Source organism: Schistocerca piceifrons, chromosome 8 (genome assembly GCF_021461385.2).
Source record: "Schistocerca piceifrons isolate TAMUIC-IGC-003096 chromosome 8, iqSchPice1.1, whole genome shotgun sequence".
NCBI classification, from domain to species: domain Eukaryota; kingdom Metazoa; phylum Arthropoda; class Insecta; order Orthoptera; family Acrididae; genus Schistocerca; species Schistocerca piceifrons.
In genome coordinates this window covers 443741467-443747814 of record NC_060145.1, presented here as the reverse complement: position 1 = coordinate 443747814, position 6348 = coordinate 443741467, and the positions used below count along the sequence as shown (strand labels likewise).

Sequence of the window (6348 nt, the reverse complement as noted above, 5' to 3'; positions counted from 1 at the left end):
CCCCCATGGTACACAAAACGGGTCAGATCGTTGTTGCAAGAAGCAACGAAAAAAGCACGCCAAATTTAAAAGAACGCAAAATCCCCAAGATTGGCAAAGTTGTACAGAAGTTCGAAATATGGCGCATATTTCAATGCTTTTAATATTTTCCACAAAGAAATTCTGTCTTGAAACCTGGCAGAAAACCCAAAGAGATTCTGGTCATACATAAAGCACACCAGTGGCGAGACGCAATCACTGCCCTCACTGCGTTATAGCAACGGTGGTGTCACTGATGACAGCGGCACTAAAGCAGAATTATTAAACACGGTTTTCCGAAACTCCTTCACCACAGAAGACGAAATAATTATTCCTGAATTCCAATCAAGAACAACTGCCAAGATGAGAAACATAGAAGTAGATATCCCCGGAGTAACGAAACATCTTAAATCACTTAATAAAGGCAAGGCCTCCGGTCCAGATTGTATACCAGTCAGGTTCCTCTCAGAGTATGCTGATAAAATAGCTCCATATTTAGCAATTATTCACAACCACTCGCTCACAGAAAGATCAGTACCTAAACACTGGAAAATTGCTGAAGTCAGAAAGGGAAGTAGGAGTAATCCGCTGAATTACAGGCCTCTACCACTAACGTCAATTTGCAGTAGGGTTTTGGAACATATACTCTATTCACACATTATGAAATACCTCGAAGAAAACGATTTATTGACTCATAGTGAGCACGGTTTCAGAAAATATCGTTCTTGTGAAACACAACTAGCTCTTTGTACTCATGAAGTGCTATCGACAGGGGATGTCAAATTGATTCCATACTTTTAGATTTCCAGAAGCTTTCGACACCGTTTCTCATCAGCGTCTTCTAACCAAACTGCGTGCCTACGGAGTATCGCCTGAGTTGTGCGACTGGATTGGTGATTTCCTGTCAGAAAGGCCACAGTTGGTAGTAATAGACGGAAAGTCATCGAGTAAAACTGAAGTAGTATCCGGCGTTCCCCAAGGAGGAGTTATAGGCCCTCTATTGTTCCTGATCTATATTAACGACATAGGAGACAATCTGAGTAGCCGTCTTACATTGTTTGCAGATGACGCTGTCATTTACCGTCTTGTAAAGTCATCAGATGATCAAAACGATTTGCAAAATGATTTAGATAAAATATCTGTATGGTGCGAAAAGTGGCAATTGACCCTGAATAAGGAAAAGTGTGAAGTTATTCACATGATTACTGAAAGAAATCTGCTAAATTTAGATTACGCGATAAGTCACACAATCTGAAGGCTGTAAATTCAACTAATACTTAGGGTTTACAATTACAAATAACCTAAATTGGAACGATCACATAGATAATATTGTGGGTCGAGCAAACCAAAGACTGTGATTCATTGGCAGATCACTTAGAAGGTGCAACAGGTTAACTAAAGAGACTGCTTACACCACGCTTGTCCGCCCTATTCTGAAGTATTGTTGTGCGGTGTGGGATACGCATGAGGTGGGACTGACAGATGACATCGAAATAGTACAAAGAAGGGCAGCTCGTTTTGTATTATCATGAAATAGGGGAGATAGTGTCACAGACATGATATGTGAATTGGAGTGGCAATCATTAAGAAAAGGCGTTTTTCGCTGCGACGGGATCTTCTCATGATATTTCAATCACCAGTTTTCTCCTCCGATTGCGAAAACATTCTGTTGGCATCCACCTACATAGGGAGAAATGATCGTCACGATAAAATAAGAGAAATCAGGCCTCGCACAGAAAAATTTAAGTGCTCGTTTTTCCCGCGTGCAGTTCGAGAGTGGAACGGTAGAGAGACAGCTTGGAGGTGGTTCATTAAATCCGCTGCCAGGCAGTTTATTGTGAATAGCAGAGTAATCACGTAGATGTAGAAAATTTTTGTGGGTTCGTCGTCTCACGCTGAACAGCTTCCCAGTTCGTAATTTTCAAGCTCCAAGTTACGTACGACTTTTATTCTGTGTTTAACTAAGAAGATTGTTGAAACTTATTGTTGCACGGGTAGCTGCCGGAGATGGTGCTGAACTTGGTTCCACAGTGGCTGTTTTAAGGTGGCTGATGTTCCTCATTTCGTTTCTCATCATCTGTGGAGTGTGTGTTTCAAGTGGTTTTCATGCAAATTTTAACTTGTTATAGGACATATTGACTAGTTTTGGTACTGGTTGCGGTTGTGTACGCGCCCAGCAGCCGTAGAGTTAATGGTTTAATCATTTGTCATGGCAGGATTGGAAGTGATCTCCAAGTTTCCTGCTAATTTTCTTGGAGACGGGTAATGTTAGAGCATTGCTCCATAAGAATTTGGGAGCATACTTATTATAGATTCCAGTGTGGTTGTGATTTGACCTTGTATTCATTGCAATCTATTTGTGCTGCAGGCCATTTGTTAAGAATGCACGTTCCCTGGCGTCGGCGCGGTTATGGGGCCGTTCGGATTATATATAAATATATACTGCCTACCAGTGAGCCTGTGCGCAAGCCGTGGAGAGCGAACGCCTCGTATTCCCTGACGGCCGTAGCGTCATTACTACCAAATACTCCAGTGGGCCGTAACGCTGTTCTCTAAAGTTAAGTGCAATTTGGGAGTCATTCTGAGTCATTATGTCTGTCAGTTAAGTGAGGCCACTTTGTTAATATTAGTGTTTCTGCAACACATTTTACTGTTGAGTTATTACTAGCCATTCATATTTGACACTTACGTTAATCATTTGAGTATCTTTAATGAATGTGCAACTTGTTATTTTTCCTGTGTGCCAGTTTTGCGACCTTGGTTGGCCCACTTTGCATTTTTAGTACAAGTATGTTTCAGTGTGGACCTTTATGTGGGCAGTTCAGTTTTATTAAGCTTTAAGATTGTTGTTTTTTAATGAAGTTGTGGAATTATGTGGCTGTGTAACTTTGGAATTATATTTAAGCAAGAACGATTGTTTATTATTGATTATTCATCGTGCCTACTATCTATGATTTTGGTTGCGAACGCAAAACATGATTGTTATTCGTGTTTATGTAATTCAATTAAAGTGAAGATTTGTGTATTGCATCAGTAAGAGGGCAAATGTCCGAACTGAAGTTTATAATAATGTCTGTTTTGAGTCAAATTAAAACTGTAAAACAATCACAAGCTTGTCCATCACCAGTGATCCCGGGCTTGCTATTTCCTTTAAATAATTGTGGTGGGATCGTAATTTTTTTATTTTCAAAAGAATTGAGTATTACCACGATCCAAAAAGAAATTAAAAAATGATTAAAACAGTGGGCTGTTTCCGGCTTTAAGGAAAGTATTGATATTCAATTAGTGACAATCAGGAGCACATAGAAAGTGAATTAAAGAAAATCGAAGACATGAATAATAGCATAAGACCAACTGAGAACCAAATGTGTAATACTACAGAGAAAGTGACTAGTGTTGTCAACAAGCTACACAAGGACTGTGAAGGCTTGCCATTCGCAGTAGAGGAGCTACCTTTAACAGTAGAAAGCTTCCGGAACGTGCCAAAAGAGAAAGAATTCAGATATGGAAAATTTAGACGACATAACCAAAAGAGCAGAAGGAGGTAACTTGGATCAAAGTAGGAGGTGCATTCAAGTGCTAAGGCCTCCGTTTTTTTTTTCTCCGGACTGGAAAGAGATAGAAACATGTGCATTTTTTTAAAATGAGGCCGCATTCATTGTCAATACGTCCCAGAGATGGCAGCACCGTACGGCAGACGGAATTTTACCGCCAGTGGCGAGAATGAGAACTGTTTTAAATACTTAAAATGGCGACGTTTCCCTTACTAGAACAGCGTGCAATGATTCGTTTTCTGAACTTGCGTGGTGTGAAACCAATTGAAATTCGTCGACAGTTGAAGGAGACATGTGTCGAAAGTGCATTCGTGGGTGCGTCAGTTTAATGAAGGCAGAACATCGTGTGACAACAAACCGAAACAACCTCGGGCTCGCACAAGCCGGTCTGACGACATGATCGAGAAAGTGGAGATAATTGTTTTGAGGGATCACCGAATGACTGTTGAACAGATCGCCTCCAGAGTTGGCATTTCTGTGGGTTCTGTGCACACAATCCTGCATGACGACCTGAAAATGCGAAAAGTGTCATCCAGGTGGGTGCCACGAATGCTGACAGACGACCACATGGCTGCCCGTGTGGCATGTTGCCAAGCAATGTCGACGTGCAACGACAGCATGAATGGGTCTTTCTTTCCGTCGGTTGTGACAATGGATGAGACGCGGATGCCAGTTTTCAATCCAGAAACAAAGCGCCAGTCAGCTCAATGGAAGCACACAGATTCACCGCCACCAAAACAATTTCGGGTAACCGCCAGTGCTGAAAAAATGATGGTGTCCATGTTCTGGGACAGCGAGGGCGTAATCCTTAGCCATTGCTTTCCAAAGGGCACTACGGTAACAGGTGCATCCTACGAAAATGTTTTGAAGAACAAATTCCTTCCTGCATAGCAACAAAAACGTCCGGGAAGGGCTGCGCGTGTGCTGTTTCACCAAGACAAAGCACCCGCACATCGAGCTAACGTTACGCAACAGTTTCTTCGTGATAACAACTTTGAAGTGATTCCTCATGCTCCCTACTCACCTGACCCGGCTCCTAGTGACTTTTGGCTTTTTCCAACAATGGCCGCACATTCACCAGCCGTGCTGCTATTGCCTCAGCGGTTTTCCAGTGGCCAAAACATACTCCTAAAGAAGCCTTCGCCGCTGCCATGGAGTCATGGCGTCAGCGTTGTGAAAAATGTGTACATCTGCAGGGCGATTACGTCGAGAAGTAACACCAGTTTCATCGATTTCGGGTGAGTAGTTAATTAGAAAAAAAATCGGAGGCCGTAGAACTTGAATGCACCTCGTAATACATTAGCGCAGAGGGTAGTATCTGGATGCAAAGCATATGTAGGCGTGGTAGAAGAGGCCATGAAGAAAATGGAAACCGAATCATCAAATGAAGTAGGTCAGGATGCTAATGTTCAGGTACCTGTGTACAAGATGGATACGTGTGATAGTTATCCACATCTTGTCGCAAGCCTGATACCGAGCGCAAGTGAAGATTGTAAAATTCGTAATTTACCTAGAGCAGTACATACAAGAAACCAGCAATTGCTACACAGTGCTCCGCACACTTGTAACAACACAACAAAGTCAGGTAATGCCGCCTGTTTAACATCCATCTTAGCTGATGAAGGGTTGCTTAGACATACACAGTTTCCCTCGTATTCAACAGAGGAAATTGGATGAACCCGGTAGTTTTTATCGGTACGTCCTGCAACGTATTTCCGCGTAACTGCACAGAGGCTCAAAGAATATGATTTCTTGTTGGTTACACCCAAGGTGACGTTCTTTTGTGGGCCACTGAAATGGTAGAACATTGTCACAGTTACGAGCAATTTGAATGTGGTGTCTTAGACAAGTACTGGTTGAAAGTCGTTCAAGAAAGATTAAAACGTGAAGCCCTTAATCCGGCTGCATTTAATAGCAAGCATGAAAACTTGCGGGGTTATTTCAAAAATTATATAAATAAAACCAGATACTGGACCAAACCCATATCGCAGGTGGATGTATTGAAGATATTAAAGAGCCAACTTCCGCTACACATAAGGGAAATTTAGTAACCACACCAGAACACGACATTCCGTACTTTTTGTCACTTTTGGATTCAACTGACCTTATTTATGAAGAGGCACCATGGCAACATAAAGCAGCAGATAAACAAACATCTCAACCCGTCTTTGGAAACCAACCCGTAAATAATGTTACTACACAGTAAGCATGGCAACCATATCCGACACAGTACATACAAAAAGGGAATAGATAAGGTAATGGAAATGGGACAAACAAAAGATTTAAGCAAGGTTATCAGAACAACAAAGCAACGGCCTTGCCGCAGTGGATACACCGGTTCCCGTGAGATCACCGAAGTTAAGCGCTGTCGGGCGTGGCCGGCACTTGGATAGGTGACCATCCAGGCCACCATGGGCTGTTGCCATTTTTGGGGGTGCGCTCAGCCTCGTGATACCACTTGAGGAGCTACTCGACCGAATAGTAGCGGCTCCGGTCAAAGAAAACCATCATAACGACCGGGAGAGCGGTGTGCTGACCGCACGCCCCTCCTAACTGCATCCTCAACTGAGGATGATACGGCGATCGGATGGTCACGATGGGCCACTTGTGGCCTGACGACGGGGTGCTTTTCTTTATCAGAACAACAAGAACAATTGCAACGGACAAGCGAACTACGGTGTGTTATCCGTCGCCCGTAAGTGGTAACAGCCAGCCAGTGCAGTGGCAAGCCGTCGGCAACAACCAAAACCGTGCGCTGTGCCGCAGCCAAATTTCG

General features: G+C 43.0%; 1 pseudogene; it reads left to right on the top strand.

The window, feature by feature from the left end:
- Positions 1–5879: 5879 nt before the first annotated feature.
- On the top strand, positions 5880–5997 carry LOC124712874 (annotated as a pseudogene).
- Positions 5998–6348: the final 351 nt, after the last annotated feature.